Source organism: Miscanthus floridulus, chromosome 15 (genome assembly GCF_019320115.1).
Source record: "Miscanthus floridulus cultivar M001 chromosome 15, ASM1932011v1, whole genome shotgun sequence".
NCBI classification, from domain to species: domain Eukaryota; kingdom Viridiplantae; phylum Streptophyta; class Magnoliopsida; order Poales; family Poaceae; genus Miscanthus; species Miscanthus floridulus.
The window spans coordinates 58606906-58628864 of record NC_089594.1 but is presented as its reverse complement, the minus strand read 5'-3'; the positions used below and the strand labels follow the sequence as shown (position 1 = coordinate 58628864).

At 42.3% G+C, this 21959-nt stretch overlaps 1 long non-coding RNA gene across 2 annotated transcripts; it reads left to right on the top strand.

The window, feature by feature from the left end:
• The first annotated feature begins 1072 nt into the window (after positions 1-1072).
• Positions 1073-3881, top strand: LOC136508171 (uncharacterized). Of its 2 annotated transcripts, XR_010771894.1 has the most exons (6): positions 1073-1539; positions 1796-1859; positions 2900-2993; positions 3214-3273; positions 3404-3489; positions 3573-3881. It is a non-coding gene; the product is annotated as an uncharacterized lncRNA (long non-coding RNA). The 2 variants fall into 2 exon arrangements; XR_010771895.1 differs by lacking the exon at positions 1796-1859.
• Positions 3882-21959: the final 18078 nt, after the last annotated feature.

Here is a 21959-nt window from a genome sequence, read left to right as displayed (position 1 = left end):
TGTATTTTTGAGGGACGGCTCGAGTGGTTTGGCCAGCCGCCCCTATCAAACCGTTTTAATAAATTATGTATTTTTAGGGATGGTTTATAGGCCGTCTCTATAAATCGATTCGTAGGGCGGCTGTAATATCTGTCGTCTCTATAATACCTGTGTGTAGGGGCGGTTCAATTTAGAATCATCCCTACAGTACGTTTTTCTGAAAAAAAAAATCAAATTTACAATTCAAATTCAATCAGAACACTGTTTGTTTCCGCGTATTCCATCCAGTGTTCGCGTTGCCGAACGCCCCGCGAGCAGCGTTCCAAATCGCATTCGCGTTGCCGAACGCCCCGCAACCAGCGTTCCGAACCGCGTTCGCGTTGCCGAACGCCCGCGACCGACGTTCCGAACCGCGTTCGCGTTGCCGAACGCTCCACGACCAACGTTCCGAACCGCGTTCGTGTTGCCGAACGCCCCGCGACCAGCGTTCCGAACAAGAGTATTATATAAACTACAATTAAAAGTCCAATTCACAAGAATATATACAATCCATCATTAAATATACAAATTCCATACACATTGTTATCAACATTCTAGAGCTAGCCTTTCAGTCTCACGAAGGTGTTGGTACTGATGATTTCTACCTAAGTCAGACTCTCGGTCATGGTAGACGCCCAATATGAAGTTGCAAAGGTCGTCGACAAGCTCTAAGAGTTGGTCATCCACTATACCACAGCCCAAACTAGTGTCCAACCAAGAGTCGGTAAAAATGTAGAAATAGTGTTGGACGGTTGGTCGCTATACCTTGGACGCTATATCTTGTTTCGTCGTCCGACGGTCGGTTGGAAATTTTATTTTAGTTTACCGTCGGACCGTGGGACGCTATATCTTGTTAACTGGGTCCTTTGGTCGGTCGGCATATTGGATTGGACATGCGCACCCAACTTTTCCTTGATTCGCCGCCTACAATTTCGATCACGACTAAAGTTTCTCAAAAAAAAACAATTTGGAGGACTAAAACGTCATGGCGCCCTTCTCTGGCTTAATTGGCGCCTAAAAATTTTGGAGAGGCCCACTTGTCAGATGAATTGAGTAAAACCTAGCCACAACCACTCCCCGCGGCCTCCACCCCCAGTCCGCCGCCAGCCAGTCCGCCTAGCGCGCTCCCCCGGTCCGCCAGCCCCAGTCCGCCGCCCCCACCCCCAGTTTCCCCGGCGCGTCGCCCAGGCCGGCGGCCCTTCCGCTCGCTGCCCAGGCCGGCGTCTCCCCGGCGCGCCGCCCAGGCCGGCACAAGCCTTGGTACCGAGCACAAGCCCCGGCACAAGCCTTGGTACCGAGCAGGCAGCCGCAGCACCCAGGGGCGGATCTGTTGCCCACCGAGCAGGCAGCACCCGAGGGGCCTCTCCCATGCCCGCGCTGCCGCCGCCGCCCCCAGGGGCCCTATCTGGAACAGCTGCTCCGACGGCCCCCTCTGACGCCCGCGCCGCCGCTGCTCAAGGGGGCCTATCCGGAAGGCTGCCCCGACGGACCTCCTCAGCTGGCGTGCGGTGACTACACGAGGTGCCCCCCTTCTCTCTCTCTCTCACTAAACCTCCTCAGATCCGCGCCCCCATCCCCTCATGGCGTGCGGTGGCGATTGCAAAGGCTGGTTCCACGGGAGCCTTCTCCAAGGCCAGGTTTAGATGTGTATAAACCTGCGGTTGGATCTGGCTTTTTTAGGGATACTGGATCTGGCATCTCGCCCAATGTGAGCAGCGTAGCAATTGCAGACAGTCATTTTCTTTAAATTAATCATGTTTTGCTTTTGTATATGTAGTGTAAATGTTCGATGGTATTCTACCGAGAAGGCCTAGGTTCAGTCCTGTCTACCATCTTTTGCGGTATGATCTGTAAAATACAAGAGCAAAATCACCTTGATGCAGTTTTGTGTAAGATTTAAAGAAAAACGACAGTCACATACTAGAGAAAAATCACCTTGCTGTTGTTTCGTATAACTCATGTCGGACAAAGCAGTAGTTTTTAGACTGAACTCACTTATTTCCCTTTTGTATGAACTCTTAAGACAGTACAACAAATTTATTTACACATGACCTTTGAGTTATATTGATTGCAGAAAATTTCATTGTATATGGTCATACGTTTTTTGTTTATGATGATCTCTACTATGCAGTGGTCATACGTTTTTTGTTTCCAACCAAATTACTCTGATGTTCCATTATCAGTGGCCTATTTCATTAGTAAGTTGGTACCCTTGTCCATCAGAAATCATGAAGGCGTTCTAACATAATCTAAGTCCTTAACTTATCTTGCAAGTTGCCTTATGCGTGATGGAAAAGGCCATTGAAGGTGGCACATAAGATGGCTAACCTGAAACTGCATGTTGCTTGATGCTTTTGCCCTAAGAACTTAGCATTTTTTTTATTTAAAAAAATGTTCAACTTCTGATTATTGCCCAATTAGGATAATTTATCCCTTGCTCTAAAAGATATGACACTGCAGGCAGCTGCAGTGTTCCTGATTATTACTCTTTATCTCTGCCGCCTGCAGTGTTCCTGATTATTACTCTTTATCTCTGCTGTGATGACATCCGATGGTTGGCATGTGATAAAATTCGTAGTCATTTCAGTGAGTAATGAAATATGTAGAGAATACGATATAGAGTCACATGATACTTTAGTGGAACAGATGATTGCACTTAATATATATTAACTCTGACTAAAGCATAGTGGGTCTGCTGAAGTTAAAATATCATATCACATTATATACATTAACTCTGACTATAGCATATTGTATTTCAAGGTTTATTATTGTATAGTTGTATGGTTTCATAGCCTTCACCTGAGCTAGTGATAAATTTGGTTCTTGGTTGGCATTACTATTAGTGTTGGTCCTTACTGTCAATGGGTTCTGCATGTTCCAGGCCTTAAATAAATAACTGATGACTGTGAAGATGTTATTTCCCTAGAAAATGATTTCAACCAAGAATTTCAGAGAAGCTACAAAGGTGTGATAAGGTGTGAATACTGAAACTAGTATCTAAGCTTCGGTTACTGTATTCTTGAACAAAAGTAAATAATCAGATCTGCTTTAGTTACTGTATTCCTGGTTTTACTGGTGTGAAGCCAGTCTGAATCTTTTCGTTTCACTTGATATAGTTGTCATTGCTGCCTGCCATGTCTTTTTTTTTTCTACTCCATCTTTGAATGTAAGTGCTCTTCACAATTATTTCTGCAGATCCATGGATTTGAGGCGCCATGGGCCAGCAAGTTCTCGATGAGGTGTGTCCCAGCGAAGGCAAGTTTGCTAACCCCTGTAAAACATAACTCTATTTGATTATTAGTACTTCCAGTTTTAGATGCAAGCTAAAAACTGATGTACTGAATGCCATAAATCATGACTTTGATGCCATGACCTGTCTCTGCAGGTTTCCTTGTGGCTAAACCACTCTCAGTATTGCGAAATAACTAGAAGAGATGGAGCTCAAGTTTATTCTTTTTCAACTCCAAATCTGTACAACTACTGCACTCATGAATCTAAGAACTTAGGATTTGGATCTCTAGTTTTCATTGATGGATGTAATCTTTTATTTGCAGGTGGGAGGTAATGGCTAGAGGTGGCCATGCAGGAAGCAGTTGGATGGAAGTGCGCATGGCTAGTGCATTATTTTGGACATCCTAACTAGAGATGAATGCTTTTGTTAAGACTTAAGTGATGAATTGTAATGAGTGCAAGCAAACTATATGAGATGTGAACTGTGCAACTAGTGCAAACATCTATGAGCTATGTATTATTCTATCTTGATGGCCAAACTGCCTTGATGTAACTTGTTTCTCCAAGTTGTGACTTATGGATATGATATAATTGTGAGCTATGATGAGCTTCATTGTTATGATTGTGTATTGTCCAATATGGATTTGGTGATTTTATGGTTAATTGATTGTATGTTTGATTGTATGATTAGTATTGATTGAGGTTAATGAATAATTATGCTGCTAATTTCTTGTATTGATTGCGTCTTACAGTTGGACGCTATATAATGTTAGCGTCTAACTATTGGTCACTATAAGTATGTACTTGGCGTCGAACAGTCGGTTGGTATATCTTTAACGTACCGTCGAACGGTCAGTCGCTATAATTAAGGTCGGACGCTATAACTTATAGCGACGCCACTTATACCCACGTGTCCAGTCGGACGCTATATGTATATAGCGACCTACCGTAGGTCGCTGTACTGACTTATAGCGACCTACCGTAGGACGCTGTAGATAGGCTGATAAGAACCCGCTAGGGTTTATGGACGATCTTTCGATGAGAGGCGTGAGACAACTCGATTTGGTGGATGGAGATGACGTTCACGGCCCGACTACAGCCTTCCAAGACTGTGCCTTAGCAACCGATACACCACCTCCAAAGGCTATCACGATCTTGTGGAGCGCGACAACCAGCCACTAGGGCTCCCGTCCTGCAAGCAATCGAAGAACTAGCCAGAACAAGGAAACAAGCACTGAATTTGCAAGATGAAATTGAAAGCCTCAAACTGAATCTTATTATGAGTGGGGTTCCGAAGACAAGGAGACGGGCGGCTAGATCAGCACGCGCGCCTACAAGCAAGTAGCAAAGGCTAAACTTGATCTAAACAAAACCCGAGTGTCTTGGCGGTGGCCAAAGGGTATATAACATGGGGTGGACGACCAACAAGGTGTTTGGGTCGTACTCCAACCCTAAGACACGTCCCTAATGGACCCTAAGACAATACACAGCCCATCGGACTAAAATAAGGTGACGCAGCACCCTGGACATAAAGACCTCTCGACGGTAATTGAATAATTGCCGATGCTATCGAACAGATATGGACGTGGAACTGGTTCCATATGAAAATAGACTTGATAAGCTTTCCAACAAGTCCTAAAGCACCCGAATCCGACTCCGTATACAACCGTGGTGATGGTCACAAGTTGGTGCCTTTCTGTAGTCCGAATCCAGCCATCGCGAATCCTTCTCCCTTTCGGTCTTCTCCTTGGTTCCTAATCAAAACAAGAGTGCACGCGTTTCCAAGATCTAAACAAGATGGACAGGAGCTCAAGAGGCAACTCACTTGATGATTAATTTTACGAGCACGAGCACGAGTAAGAGGACCAGCGATAGGTACTGGTGTCGGCGCGGATGCGTCGTCGGTGTTGATGTCCTCATCATCCTCCCCTTCTTGCATTTGAATCGTCCTCGACTCAAGCTCATCTTCCTCACCCAAATATGGCTTTAAATCTGCAATGTTAAATATGGGACTAACCCCAAAATCTGCTAGAAGATCAAGTTTATATGCATTCTCATTAATCCGTTGTAATACCCTAAATGGTCCATCAGCTCTAGGCATCAATTTAGACTTTCTCAATGCAGGAAACCTTTCCTTTCTCAAATGCAACCAAACCAAATCTCCAGGTTCAAAATTTATTGCTTTTTGACCTTTATCACCAGCAAACTTATATTTAGCATTCATACGCTCTATGTTTTGTTTAGTTGTTTCATGTAGTTTCAACATTAATTCAGCTCGTTGTTTAGCATCAAAATTTAATTTTTCTAAAGTTGGCAAAGGCATTAAATCAATAGGAGCACGTGGTAACAAGCCATAAATAATCTCAAATGGACACATCTTTGTTGTAGAATGCTGTAACACCTCTGGTGTTTTGACCTAACACTAAAATTTGACATGTCATCATATGCATTGCAAAGCATTCCTAAAGTAGAAAATTTTGAATGCATTCACTAAATAAGTTTTATTTCATAATGTTGTTATTTCATGTGATGTGATTCAAAACCCTAAATAAAGATCATGACCACAAGGGTCAAATTTCATGTGATCATGTGAGACCATGTGTCATTTGACTCAAATAACCCTAATGGGTCATGTTACTGGTCAAAAAATCAAAGTTAAAGCAAAAGGTAAACAAATCAAATTTGAATTCAAATTCAAATCATAAAAGTCATTTTTGCCCCTTTTGTCTAATTCAAAATCCATGTGGAATTTGGGGTTGAGGTAAAAAGCAAAGTTGAAGATTATTTTATAAGGATCAACTTTGGTATTCAAAGTTTTTCAAGTTTACATATAAAATTTGGAGTAATTTTGAAATGATTCAAATACTCAAATGCATCCCAAATTCAAATTTCAAAATGGAGGCAGAATTTGAAAATGTTCCTAGAAGCAAAGTTGTAGAGTTTGAAAATTTGAGCAACTTTCATGTTTGGAGATTTTCAACTTCTTTAGAAAATTTGGGAGTAATTTGAAAAAATAGACGCAGTGGCAAATCTGTAAATACTTCAAAAATCCAGATAACTACAGGCCGTCACTGCCTCACCGCCGGCGTCCTTCTCCGGTCTTCTAGGCGCGCCTGCGACCGCCCTTAGCTTCGCGCTGGCATGGGGAGCACGCTGCGTGTCGATTCCGCACGCTCCTTGCCGCGCTATAAAGCCCAGAAGTCGCCGTTCGTTTTTCTTCCTTCTCTCTGTTTTCCCAACGCCGCCGTCTCAACTCCGGCGAGCTTCTCTCGTCTCCTCAGCGCAAGCAATCCCCGTCTAAGCCGTGTTCTAGTTCCGCCTGCTCCTTGCGCATTCGACCGAGCTATTGCTACCACCTAATTTCGCCGAGAGCTCGCAGTACACGTTCATCTTCCTCGTGGCCGGCGACATCGACGGAAGCTCCGATTCACCGTGGCCAGCTTCGTCCGGTGAGCCGTTGCCCTTGCTGGTTGGCTCTATGGATTCGTCTCGATGCTGTAGTGCTCATTCCACTCTTGCCTACTCATTTTGCCCACTGCAGTCACCGAAACGCTGTCGTCGACGAGGTCCGCTCCGCCGTGATCTCGGTCACCGTCGAAACGCGTCACCGTAGCTTCTCCGGTCTCGCCTGTTGCTTCAACATGATCGGGGTGAGCCACTGATGCTTCCTGTACTCTCTGTTTCACCGTTACTGGCCTTGTTTCGCCGGCGTAACACTGACGTGCCACCGCGTCTGCCATGGTCGGCGTTAGCTTCGTTCCATGTCATAATCGACCTCCAAAGTGCCACTGATCGATGCGCCTAGCTCTTGTGAGCATGTTAGTGCTTTGGCCGTCGCTGTTAGACTCACCGACGGCGAATTAGCGCCGGTTAGCGCCGTCGCAGCCACAGTCAATGCCCGAGGTTGGGGATGACAGGTGGGGGCCGGCTGTCAGTGAGAGCAAGAGAGAGAATGGTGACTTTTGTTATTTTCTGATTTTGAATAGTGCTGAATCTTTGGAAATTTGTAGGAAAATAATCATAGCTCCAAAAATTCTAAAATTTTGTATGTAGCCTCTGTACATGCTATAGTATGGTTTAAAAATTTGAAACTTGAAATTTGAATAAATTTTTAATGTTCAAATATTCAGTCCATTAATTAATAAATGTAATTTCCATGATTTTTGTAGGCCACTGTATAACTCCAAAAATTATGAAATTTGTTTTGGTACACTAATTTGTCATGAGGAAGCTTACATAAAATTTTGAGGTCATTTGGAACAAGTTCATTTTTGGGCTTATTTCCAAATTAATTCAAAAATAAATAAAAGCAAACTCTAAGTGCTTGAATAGTGTTAGATCTTGTTTTGGTCATGTTTTGTGACTAGTAGGGTTTCAAGATCCATTTGGTCAATTCACATGTGTGGTTCTTGATGGTAGGATTGCAAGTTGGTTTTGTTGGCTTGCAACTGTACCGTGAAATAAAATCATTTGCGGGTGTTTTTCATTTCATGTACCATGAAAGCATCATGTTTACATTATCATCATGTTAAAGCATATGTTATCATTTCGTGTAGAACCCAAGAACGAAACGATTCTAGTTGAGCAAGTTCTGGAAGAATCCCCGGTTGTCACGGGATTTGATAATTGTGGTACTGATCCGGAACCTGAGATCGTCAACGAAGGCAAGCCCCGGTTTATGCATTAAGCCATTACCTTGTTACTTTGAAAAGTTTATCACCTATGTTACTTACTGCATTAAGTTGATTAATTCAAATGTTACCTACTTGATGCATTATCTACCTTGTTACTTGTTTACCATCCTTGAAGATGTTTTCATTTACAAAAGCGTAGATTGCTTAGTATGCTTTATGGTAGGCTTTCAAAGTAAAAGTTTTGATACAATCAAAGATGGCATACTGGCCAAAGAAAGAAAGAAGGTTAAATGAACTAGAGACTAGTCGGGTGACTTATCTTGAATTTTGGGTAATGTTGCCGACTTTGTCGCTTAAAGGCCACTCATTGTGGATCTTCTGAACGAGACACTTTGTAGTACTAGTCACATACTCCGGTAAGCCTACTTCGGCTAATCCGATACTAAGACGAATGCCCACGCACTAGGAGTGGAGAGATGGCGGGAGTAGCGTGTACCCTCGTGGCTAGAATGTGGCCGGATTTGAGGTGTGCTGTGCTCTCGGGTGGCGTGGAGACGATTTAGTATAGGAGGATCCGATAGCGAGGTTGATATATGCAAGATTAAGTTCTACTTATGTCATGTGATAAGGAATCCCCAGCTGGGACTTGAATCAATTCGAATTGCCGGTGCTTCGCGGATATGGAGACTCGATTCATTACAGAAGCAATGCAGGACTGGTGAATTACTAAAATATGAGAATAAGAATGGAATGAGAAGGAATGGAATATGGGAAATGTATATTTAGTTGAGATAATGAACTAAAAGGACTTAGGGGTAAAATTTGAGAATAGGATAAATATAGTAAGCTTTTGGCAAAGGACTTTGAATTTTGCTACATCCTTACCTTGTCCCAAACCCCTACATCCCTAAAGTCTTACACCTGTTACGTCGGGTTAGTCTTGTTGAGTACTTTTGTACTCAGGGTTTGTTAACCCTTGTTGCAGGTGAGTCACATGCGTAGGCTTGTTTTGGTCCCTGCTGCATGTCGGTGTTTGAAGTCAACGACGATGAGGAGTAATGAATGGCCTTTGGACAAGGCACTAGTTTGTATGATAAATAAAGTCAATGTAATATTATCCCGCTACTATAGTTGTATGACACTTATGGTATTGTAAGTTTGAAAACAACTGGTTTGTAACTATGTTATCTTAAGACTTCCGCTATCTTTTACTCTGGTATATATGTTTGAATAAAACTATTGTAGTCTGCAATGTCTGTGATTGGGATCCTGTTTGAAAAGAGAATCGTGGATGATTTGGGTTTCCCGAGGACACCCGACAGACCTGTTGAGTTGTTGGGAACTCGTGTTCGCTATCCGAGGTCTGTCAAGACAACGATAGGTACACGTGGGCCTAATTTCTTAGGAGGTTCTACCACAAATGCATTGAACAATTATAAGCAAACTCAATATGAGGCAAACAATCTTCCCACATCTTAATATTTTTCTTTAAAACAGCCCTTAACATAGTTGATAAAGTTCTATTCACAACTTCAGTTTGACCATCAGTTTGGGGATGACAAGTGGTAGAAAATAAAAGTTTAGTCCCCAATTTAGCCCATAAAGTTCTCTAAAAATGGCTAAGAAATTTAACATCTCGATCAGAAACAATTGTGTTTGACACACCATACAAACGAACAACTTTGCGAAAGAACAAATCAGCAATATGTGTGGCATCATCAGTTTTATGACAAGGTATAAAGTGTGCCATTTTCAAAAATCTATCCACAACCACAAAAACACTGTCACGACCCTTCCTAGTCCTTGGTAATCCCAACACAAAATCCATAGAAATATCTTCCCAAGGAGCATTAGGAACAGGTAGAGGCATATACAAACCATGTGCATTTAAGCGTGACTTAGCCTTTTGACATGTCGTGCAGCGAGAGACAAATCTCTTCACATCTCTCCGCATCTTTGGCCAAAAGAAATGATCAGCAAGGATGTCCTCCGTCTTCTTTGCTCCAAAATGTCCCATCAAACCACCTCCGTGCGCTTCCTGTAACAACAACAAACGAACGGAGCTAGCTAGAATGCATAGCTTGTTAGCTCTAAACACAAAGCCATCATTCACAACAAATTTATTCCATGCTTTTCCATCTTGACATTGCAGTAAGACATCCTTAAAATCATCATCATGCACATATTGTTCTTTAATTGTTTCCAAACCAAAGATCTTATAGTCAAGTTGTGTCAACAAAGTATATCTCCTAGACAAAGCATCAGCAATGACATTCTCTTTTCCTTTCTTGTGTTTAATTACATAAGGGAAAGATTCAATAAATTCAACCCACTTAGCATGTCTACGATTCAGTTTTCCTTGACTACGAATATGCTTCAACGATTCATGATCAGAATGTATAACAAATTCTTTAGGCCACAAATAATGCTGCCATGTTTCCAACGTTCGCACAAGTGCATACAATTCTTTGTCATAAGTAGAATAATTCAGCATAGGTCCACTTAGTTTCTCACTAAAATATGCAACGGGTTTTCCTTCTTGCAATAAAACACCACCCATTCCAATTCCATTAGCATCACATTCAAGTTCAAAAGTCTTATTAAAATCAGGAAGTTGGAGCAGAGGTGCATGTGTTAACTTATCTTTTAGCATGTGGAAAGAATGCTCTTGTGCTTTGCCCCAAGAAAAGGACACTCCCTTCTTTGTAAGTTCATGTAACGGTGCAGCAATGGTGCTGAAATCTTTCACAAATCGGCTATAGAAACCAGTAAGTCATAGGAAACTCCACACTTGTGTGATCGTCGTGGGTACAGGCCATCCTTGTATAGCTTCAATCTTGGATTTATCAACCTCAATTCCCTATGGAGTAACAACATAGCCAAGAAACGCTACTTGATCGGTGCAAAAAGTGCACTTCTCAAGGTTACCAAATAAACGTGCATCACGTAGAGCATTAAAAACAGCACGCAAGTGATCAAGGTGTTCATCCATGGATTTGCTGTAAATCAGTATATCATCAAAGTAGACGACAACAAATTTTCTAATGAAAGCTCGCAAAACCTCATTCATTAATCTCATGAAAGTACTAGGTGCATTAGTTAACCCAAAAGGCATTACTAACCACTCATACAAACCGAACTTAGTTTTGAAAGCCGTTTTCCATTCATCTCCCAATTTCATATGAATCTGGTGGTACCCACTACGCAAATCAACTTTTGAAAACAGAACAGCACCACTCAATTCATCAAGCATATCATCTAATCGTGGAATAGGGTGTCGATATCGAATGGTGATATTATTAATAGCCCTACAATCAACACACATACGCCAGGTTCCATCTTTCTTAGGCACTAAAATTACTGGAACAGCACAAGGACTAAGAGATTCATGCACATAACCTTTGTCTAGTAGTTCTTGCACTTGTCGCTGAATTTCTTTTGTTTCTTCTGGATTTGTCCTGTATGGCGCATGGTTTGGCAAAGATGCACTAGGAATAAGATCAATTTGGTGCTCAATCCCGCGTATTGGTGGCAGCCCCGCTGGTATCTCACTTGGAAACACATCAGAATACTCCTACAAAACGTTAGCAACAGCAGGAGGCAAAGAACGTTGCATATCCTCATTTGAAATCAAAGCATCCTTGCATACCAAAGCATAAGCAATAGAGGTGGATGCGTTGAACTCATTAATATCATATTTTGTGGCAAGCATACATCGTCCTTTTAGTTTTATCTCATCTTTGTCTTCAATTACAGATTTGTCATTTTTATTGCTCTCGCTCTTGGATTTAGCAGCCCTAGCAACATCAGTTTGCATAATAGCTTCAGGAGACATAGGATGCAACACAATTTTTCGATCATGGTATAGAAAAGAATATTGATTTGATCTACTGTGATGCATAGAATCCCTATCAAATTGCCAAGGTCTACCTAGCAGAATATTGCAAGCTTGCATAGGCACAATATCACATTCAACAATATCTTTATATGTCCCTATGGCAAAATTGATTCGCACAAGTCTAGTTACCTTGGCCTTACCACTGTTGTTCAGCCATTGGATGTAGTAGGGATGTGGGTGTGGTTTGGTGGTGAGTGCAAGCTTCTGTACCATGTCGCTGCTTGCCAAGTTGTTGCAGCTACCCTCATCAATGATCATGCGGCACGAACAGTCTTTGATGACACACTTTGTTTGAAATAAGGTGTGTCGCTGATTTTGCTCCGCCTTCTCCATTTATGCACTAAGCACTCGCTGTACGATCAAGCTCTCATAGTGGTCCACGTCATCTGCATTAACATGTTCTTCTATTTGTTCTTCACTACTTGCATGGTCAGCCGCAAGCAATGCAAGTGTATCTTCATCAAAATCACTAGCAGATAAACACTCACCATCATCTTTGATAATCATGACATGCTTGTTTGGACAGTCACGCATCACATGCCCATATCCCTAGCACCGGTGACATTGTATGTTGCTTGTTCTACCCGTCGATGCCACGGATGAAGTACTTGCAGTAGGCTTTTGTATTGTCTTCGCAACTGAATTTATGGGAGCAACTCGAGTCTTGTCACTGGATGATGGCGTAGGAGTACGTGGAGATGGAGTTGTAGCCGTGTGTTGCTGCCATGAACTAGCTTTCCCTGCAGAAGCATTAGTCCTTGCGCTAGCACGTCGTCCCTGCACTTCCCTTTTAGCTTTACAAGCAAGATGAAACAAACGGTTTACGCTATTGTATTCTTTGTAAGCGAGGATGTCTTGAATTTCCTGATTTAACCCGCCCAAAAATCTAGCCATAGCAGGTTCCTCATCCTCCTCTAAATTACAACGCAACATACCCGTTTGTAATTCCTGATAATATTCTTCTACACTTTTAGCACCTTGTCTCAATTGCTGCAACTTATTTATCATATCACGAGCATAATAAGATGGAACAAATCTAGCTCTCATGGCTTGTTTCAGCGCATCCCAAGTTTTAGGTAGTTTATTAGGATTTTTCTTGCCATATTCTATCCACCAAACAGAAGCAAAATCTGTAAACTCACTAGTAGCAGCCCTAACACGTGTAGTCTCAGGAAAGTCATGGCATGCAAACTTTTGATCAACAGCAATCTCCCAAGTAATATATGCATCAGGGTCATATTTACCATCAAAAGGAGGTATCTTAAATTTAATCTTACTGAAGGCATCGTCATTATTGTGTACCTCGCGTCGGCGGTTGCCACCCATACCTCTACGGTTGTGACGTAGACGATGGCGTTCACGAGTGTCTCGATCATCATGTTCAGTATCATCAGTGTAGTCAACGTCATCACCCCCATCCTCATGACCTGCCTCCTTTTCTTCTTTATACTTCTCTTTATCATCATTGTGCAAGTCATCAAAACGCCTTAGAAGAGCGACAAGGCTTTTGTCCACACTAGCAACAGATTCCTCCAAACTTGCGAGCTTGTTATTGGTGGCAATCTGCGTTGCCTCCAACTGCCCAAGCTTTTCATTTGTCACCTGCAAGTCGCTATCAAGGCCCTCGGTGTGCAGCTTCACTTTCCTTTCAAAATGTTGTATGATGCCCTTAGTGCGAGGTGAATGTGGAATAGTTTTATCATCACCTGACCCTATCATGGTTCAAAGGCAAAGACAACACGAAAACAAGTGAAGAGATAAAAGCCCTACAACTACTAGGAAGTAGCTACAGCAAGTCGCTCGCTCTCAACTTGTTACACAAGTTCTTACCAATTCTTACTTTGCTCGATAGTAGGGGTCGCCTACCAACAAGTCTGCAGCAATGGATGAAGTGTATCGGTGCCGCAGCACAAGACCTGTCAAGCTATAAAATATGTGGAGCTATAGGTGGGCTGAAAACAAAGGAACAACTAGCACCACGTTAGTTATAAAAAGCAAGCTGAATAATCGTTCAACCGGCGGTACTGTGCTGGTCCTAGCCTAGACCGTGCTAGAGACGCGAGCCTGGACACAAATGAAGGCACAACACACCACCTGAAGCGAACGAACAATCACAAAACAACCCCCTTTTTTTTCTTTCTCTTTCTTTTTCTTTTGGTTTTTTTTCTTTTTCCTTTTTTTTGCAGGGGACACTCAAAACTGATTATATGAATAGAGAGATGACAAATGAGCAACTCACCACTCACACTTTTTCTAAAAGTGTAGGGGTATAAAGGTAATTAAAAGATCACTCTCTCTCTCTCTCTCTCTCTAGAGTAAGATCACTCAAAGTATGGTATGACTTGAGTCGTTCGGTCAGCAACTCAAACTTGGACTTGCACACAGCAAACAACTTAGATTCGGAAATAACTAGATCACTGAAACCTACTCAGATTCGGAAACAATGAATCACCGAAATCTACTTAGATTCAGAAACAATGGATCACCAAACCTGCTCAGATTCGGAATATAGTATGACTTAAGTGGTTCGGACAGCCACTCAAACGTGCACGGTTGTGACTAGAACGTGACAAGAACTCGAAACTCTAAAGGACTAAAACTAAGACCAGCAACTTGACACAACCGATGACTCAACAAGCCCTAACTAGGTAGCACTAGCCACAGCCCAAAGGTTTATAGGATTGCAGGAAACTAATCTACTATTTTTTGGCTTTTTTGGACTATAGGAAAAATAAAAACAGCGAAGAATTGCAAGTCTCTCACCGATAAACCTTGCTCTGATTACCAATTGATAAGAACCCGCTAGGGTTTATGGATGATCTTTCGATGAGAGGCGTGAGACAACTCGATTTGGTGGATGGAGATGACGTTCACGGCCTGACTACAGCCTTCCAAGACTGTGCCTTAGCAACCGATACACCACCTCCAAAGGCCGTCACGATCTTGTGGAGCGCGATAACCAGCCACTAGGGCTCTCGTCCTGCAAGCAATTGAAGAACTAGCAAGAACAAGGAAACAAGCACTGAATTTGCAAGATGAAATTGAAAGCCTCAAACTGAATCTTATTATGAGTAGGGTTCCGAAGACAAGGAGACGGGCGGCTGGATCAGCACACGCGCCTACAAGCAAGTAGCAAAGGCTAAACTTGATCTAAACAAAACCCGAGTGTCTTGACGGTGGCCAAAGGGTATATAACATGGGGTGGACGACCAACAAGGTGTTTGGGTCGTACTCCAACCCTAAGACACGTCCCTAATGGACCCTAAGACGATACACAGCCCATCGGACTAAAATAAGGTGACGCAGCACCCTGGACATAAAGACCTCTCGACGGTAATTGAATAATTGCCGATGCTGCCAAACAGATATGGACGTGGAACTGGTTCCATATGAAAATAGACTTGATAAGCTTTCCAACAAGTCCTAAAGCGCCCGAATCCGACTCCATATACAACCGTGGTGATGGTCACAAGTTGGTGCCTTTCTGCAGTCCGAATCCAGCCATCGCGAATCCTTCTCCCTTTCGGTCTTCTCCTTGGTTCCTAATCAAAATAAGAGTGCACGCGTTTCCAAGATCTAAACAAGATGGACAGGAGCTCAAGAGGCAACTCACTTGATGATTAATTTTACGAGCACGAGCACGAGTAAGAGGACCAGCGATAGGTACTGGTGTCGGCGCGGATGCGTCGTCGGTGTTGATGTCCTCATCATAGGCTGTGGTATAGTGATCCTTGTATGGGTCTCTTTTCATTCCTTTCTCTTCTTTCCACTACAAGAGAACAAGTTTCGGTTTAGTATTTCATACCATGTATGAAGTTTTTATACTACGGATGAAGAGGTTCAAACTTACCCTTAAGGGGTGTCTCCTGTAGGTACCGGTATTACTCATCATAAAACATATATAGTATCCACAATGTACACTCCCAGGCTTTTGTTTGGGGCACTGTGTGTTTTGCATATGAAAATGTTAAGTAATGCTTTTGATAGCCATGTAATGGAGTACTGAAGAAGTAAGTTACACTTACCGCATATAGTGTTTTTATAGCTAGCTTTTCCTTCCTTGCTGGATCATGCCTTCTGTGATGTTTAGTGACATAGAACCTAAATGTCCTGTTCAAATTATTTTAACAAATACAACTTGTTAGTATCCAAAAGTGAACGTTACAAGTATGCATACAAACATATAAGCTAACAAGGATTATCGATATATATACGTCTTGAGAATCGATATGAAGTCTTTGTATGTCACCGGGTCCCTATCTATTGAATCAAAGACCCATGCCATGCTCCTCTCGACATCGACGGCAATACAAATCCAGTGGTTGCTGCATAGATTTAATCATAGAACTAGATAAGCTCTTTTGCATTCAATAAAATATGTCGAACAAAGCTTTAAGTATAGAGTTGAACTTACTCGAAGTTGTATGGTAGCCATATATTAGAGTGTTGTTGGAGAATTTGAAAGCCATGGCAATGTATGCCGCAACTTTAAGGGACTCTTCTCTTAGTTTCGCCGTACGGATGTGCTCTTTCTCCCGAAGAGTCTTTGCAGCAGCTAGCTCTTTGGCATCCAGTTTCCATTATTTAGGGTAATTAAAATTTGTTTGGGCTACAGCTTGAGGGTCTAGATACCCGGCTTTCACATTTGGCATTTGTTTGACAATGTGCACTTGCATTCTACAAATCACGGCATGGGTTAGTTACAACAAAATTCAAAGACTACATTCATATCATATCGGGAGGACAAGGACTTATAGACACCACGTGCGAATTAGATTCATCTCCATTGCTCCTAGGTGAAAGCATGTCTGCATGTCATTGAAGTCAAAGACAATCTTCCCGGCTGGGCTTCTAAATGTGCCGGTGGGGAAGCATGCTTGTATGAGGTCTATGCTCATTGGGAGAACACGCAAGTACCAATCATGAAACCTTCTCATTCCAAGTGGTAGGCGCTGGATGTCTTGGTTTGGTAGGAAGGGCTTGCCTCTTCCATATGTTTTTGGACAATCCTTTGACTATTTCATGGCATCAACATTTGGATACTGCTTTGCAATTTGGTGGAGTTTGCTAGTGACGGTCTCCTCAGAACCCCATGATGGGACTTTTTTAACTTGGTTCTCAGCCTTGAACTGGTCATGGGAATACCACTTGGACACAGACAAGACGTCTTTTATCGGAACATAAACTGGCCTTATGGTGATTGGATGCTTCTTTCGAAGTTTCCATTCAGGCACATCCTCATCTTCTTGTGCATCACCTTCTTCAGGAGGCACTCGTTGTTCATGTATCGGCTGTGCTTGTTGAGAAGGCTATGACATCTCATCATGCACTTGCTCGGTACGAGCTAGAGAAGGTTGTGGCATCTCATCAGGCACATGCTTGCTAGGAGGAGGGGAAGAATGTGACATCTCAGGAATGTGGTGGTCACAAGACGGTAAAAATATCTCTCCGACCTCAACAACTTGCTCCAAATTTGGGAGAGGGGGAGGCAACGAAGAAGCAGTCAATATAATGTTCTATTTATGCCAGAGGATGAACTACCACATAACGTCTCCGAGTAACACCAGCCCCTCGGGAGTTGTGTAGTCTATCCTCCACTGCATGAACTCGGGCTTCACGGTATGCATCTCGACCCTAGTGTAGTCCGGCGGTATCTTATTATTGTGGTGTAAGCCACCGGGAAGATATGCCACACCTATTGACACCTCCATCATAGTGTTCTACCGGTCACTGAGAAACACCAAGGTGTAACTAGTTGGTTCCCGTATGCGATCGACGGGGGTTGTGGCTGCAGTGGAACCTTGGCTACAAGGAACTTTCGGAGGGCTACCAACTAATGCCAGTTCTCCTGGTGGCGTCACTAATATTCATGGCTCCGTAGATAGTCCTTGCTCCTCCAACGCCTTCGCAACTAGAGCCTTCACTTGGAGCTCAAGATTAGTCTTCCGATCTCTGCCATGTTTCTTGTACATGTGCTGTCCTCTTTGAATCCTTGCTTCCAGGTCGTCCTTTTTCCCTAGCTCTCTGGTGCGGCCTGTGTGCTCCTTGTTTCTCAAGCCAAGGCTAAGCTCATCCCTCTCTCTGGAAAGATTGAATGAACCCTTCTCTTTGTCTTTAGCATATTATAGTATCCTTGATACTGCTTCTTGGGTCTCCGGCTTATCAAACTTAAAATTACCGTCAGATGATTCTGTACTCCTCGCATATATCTAATTCCTTGAGCGTACCTTCAAATTTGTCACATCGATATTCCCAACAGCTATGGCCTCTTCATCCATCTTCCTAAACTGCTCTTCCTTGGCATAGTAGCCACCGGGGCCTAGATGATGGTGGTGTTTATTCCTCTTTGTCAGCTTGGTGTTACGGGCACTGAGCTCCAATGCCTTCAATGAAGTCTTTTGAACCACGAGCTCCTCCATTGACTAGGAGTTATTTTGCCGAACTCGTTGAAGGGAGTTAACCCCTTTTGGATATACTTCATGTTGAGCTCTAACCTCCAACGTCAGAATGACTCTCCCATCATCCTAAAAGTTTTTTTATCAGTTCATGCTTACCCTCCGAAAATCTAAAATTGAGCTTCAACTGCCTATCCCATAGTTCATTCTTTTTGTTCTCTGGTACCTCTTTTCAGTTAGGGATTGTTGGGTTCAATTTATCTCTTACTAGGGTCCCGATCGCATTACAGAATCGTCCTCTTAATTCCTTCAGCTCAAGGATCTCCCCTACTGGTCTGACCTCCGTTATCACATAGTATGCCTTATCTGGATATAGATTTCCTTTCTATCCCCTCGTTTCCTCTTAGGCTTGGTAGTCGTGGTTGTGTCTTGAGGTTGTGGAGCAGAGGCACCGTGATCTATCTCTATGGTTGTTGCCTCTGCTCTCCTTTCCTCTACTCCGTCTTGTCCAGCGAGATGTCACAGATGTCGACGTCGTCTTTTCTGAGTTTTAGGAGGGAACTATATATACAATAGGTCAAAGTGTTAGCAGAGGTAACACAACCAAAGCTTTAGCCAAATTTACAAGCTAAGGCTTTTTCCCTACCTCCTCGTTCGGGTCAAAATTCTTATCCAAATCTTCCTCCGTTGGCTTTCTTCTGGCTTCACATGTGAAAGGATCCTCAGGACTTACATATCCCTCTTCTGAGTCATCATCATCATCCTCTTCTTCTTCGCCTTTAGCAGCCTCTCCTGCTCTTCCTTCTGCTCCCCCTTCCTCCTCGTCACACTGCTCCTGAGTAAGCATCACTTCTAGATCCTTTTCTAACTCGTTATCGAACTACTCCTAAGGTATAAGAAATAAAAAAGGTCTATAAACCAAAGTAGTCCTATAAAACAATAATATATAAAAAACGAGTAGTAGCAGTAGTAGAGGCCTCAGAAACATGTCAATCATCATTTGATCATGAACTTCGTGCTTTAGGTATGCGAGAAGGTATGCCTTCGACAGGGGGTGTGCTTCTATCTCTGTTTGTCCCATCCAAATTCTTTTTTCCATAGACGACGCGTATGTTTTTCACCATTCTGTACACGTGTTCTCCGTTATGATGTCTCTCCAGAGAGGGTTCAATCTCTGGGGTGTTGTCATAAAATCTAAAGAATAATTTGCTATGGTACTTGTGACTTGTCTTTAAGAAGTGTTGGTTCCTTAGGTAAACTATCTTCTTAGATGCATCTAGGTACACCCATGTAGTACCATCCAAGCAAACCAAGCATCCCGTCTTCCCTTTGATCTGTCCAGACAAAGCAAACATCGCGGGGTAATCATTGGTAGTAACAAATATTATTGCTCTACATATGAAGTCTTCCTTTCAGAACGCATCGTACATCGGCTCCCCATGCCTCCATAGTCTCTCCATTTCTTGCATCAAAGGCTCGAGGAACACGTCTATATCAATGCCTAGTTATTTAGGGCCAGAAATAAGAATAGTGAGGAGAAGGTACTTTCTCTTCTGACACAACCACGTTGGAATGTTGTAAATGGTCAAGATCACTGGCCAAGTGTTGTGGTCGCTCATCCTCTCATTGAAGGGATTCATTCCATCGGTGCTCAAGCCAAATCGTATATTCCTTGGGTCAACGCTGAATTCTTTGTGCTTCTCATCGAACCTTTGCCACTGACTACAATTAGTCAGGTGTGCAATCTTATTATCATCCACCTTGCGCTCATCATCCCACCATGTCATGAGTGCGACTTCTTTAGGGTTTAGGAAGATACATCTCAAGCGATCGGTCACTGGCAAGTACCACATTACCAAGGTAGGAATTCTTCTCTGCTTTGCATCGTTGCCTAATGGAGTGTCCTCTGGGGACTGAGATTTTTGTACCACCTTTTTTGTACCCTTCATATTCCTTTTTTTCTCCGTGGAGGCTTCATCCCCACCATAAAGGTCATTGTTCTTATACCGGCTGACCCCACACCGGGGACATTTATCCAGTGACTTGAACGTTTCGCCACGAAAAAGTATACAGTGGTTGGGGCATGCATGGATTTTTTCAACCCCCATTGTCAATGGACTTATGACCTTCTTTGCTTGGTATGTGTTGGTAGGAACTGAGTTTGGTTGTGGTACCACCCATGACAGGAGATGTAATAGATCATTGAAACTATAGTCTGACCAGCCATACTTAGCCTTCAGGATGAGTAGCTTAAGCACAAAACGTAGCAATGTCCAATATATCGGACAGCCCTTTTCAACACCATACACAGTCTCCTTCAATGATTTTGTCACTCTTTCTAAATTTCTAGACCTTTCGGGCTATTTAATAAAATCTCTGGTCCAAGGGCTCGAATCATGTCCTCCAAATCATCTTCATCCTCGACACGTGCTCCACCATCATTATTGGCACCACATTCGTCGTTACCATCCCAACCACCAGCATCACCACCTTGTTCATTGCCAAACTCGAAATCCATTCGTGCATCAAGCTCTACTGAATATTGGGACAGTGATTCTATGGTTTCGTCATCGTATTCCTCCTCATCCTCGTCGTTAACAATAATCGTTTTACCATGATGAATCCACACTATGTAGTCCTCAACAAATCCTCGCATAATCAAATATGATATGATGATAGTCACATCTGTCCATGTTATACGGTTCTTGTAATCTTTATAGGGACAAATAATTGTATCATTATTTTTTGTCAATGTCGTTGCATGCTTCTTTGCGGCTTCAATAAATTTATCCACCTCTTCACGGAAACCTGCCTTGAACCTTAACGAACCATACATCCAAGAGTTCCTGTACTCCATCTTTTACAACAACAACAAAACAAACATTAAAGGACTACTTATTCAGATATATATATATAAATGAATCAAATTAATAATTACTTGAGAATAATTGTATATACTTCAGATATATATGAATATAAATCAAATATAATTACATGAAGCATACAAACACACCATGGTAGAGAAAAATTAATTAATGGCCCATTTATCCATAAATAATTAAAATGCATATTTGTTGATTACAATAAACAATTTCAAAGACAACAATTAGCAACAATTATATTTTACCCAATATCTTTCATACAAACCCTAGTCTAATTTCATCAAACATAAATTTACAAAAACAAAATTAATAAAAAAATCAAACCCTAGATCTAGATCTATATGCACATGAAACATCCATAAAACTAACTAATTGTTCACTAAAATCAAGAAACATTGATCAAATAAGGGTATGATCTTGTTCCCCTCCCTAATTTACCCTAGTACATTCAAAACTTGGGTCTAATTTGCTTCATAAGTAGCTCAAGCACCATAGAAGAGAGAGAAAAATAAGACTCTAATTACTCACTAACCAATAGGGATGAAAACGGTACGGATATTTTCTGACCATATTCGAAACCAAATCCGTTTAGAGGGGTTGAGATCTGTCCGTATTCGAGTCCGGATATCCAACATCCGATACCATATCCGTATCCGAATACTCAAATCGCATATTTATGATGTCGATTTCCAATCGTATCCTATCTGACATAGTTGACACTATCCGTATTCGAATCCGAATCCGGACAGAAATATGAAAACAAATGTAATATCGGTGATATCTGTCCGTATCCGATCCATTTTCATCCCTATTAACCAACTATTAAAACCTCAAAAAAAGTATGGAATAGCATTTTCTTACCTTCTACAACCTCTCCACCAAAGGATTTGACACCAAAACC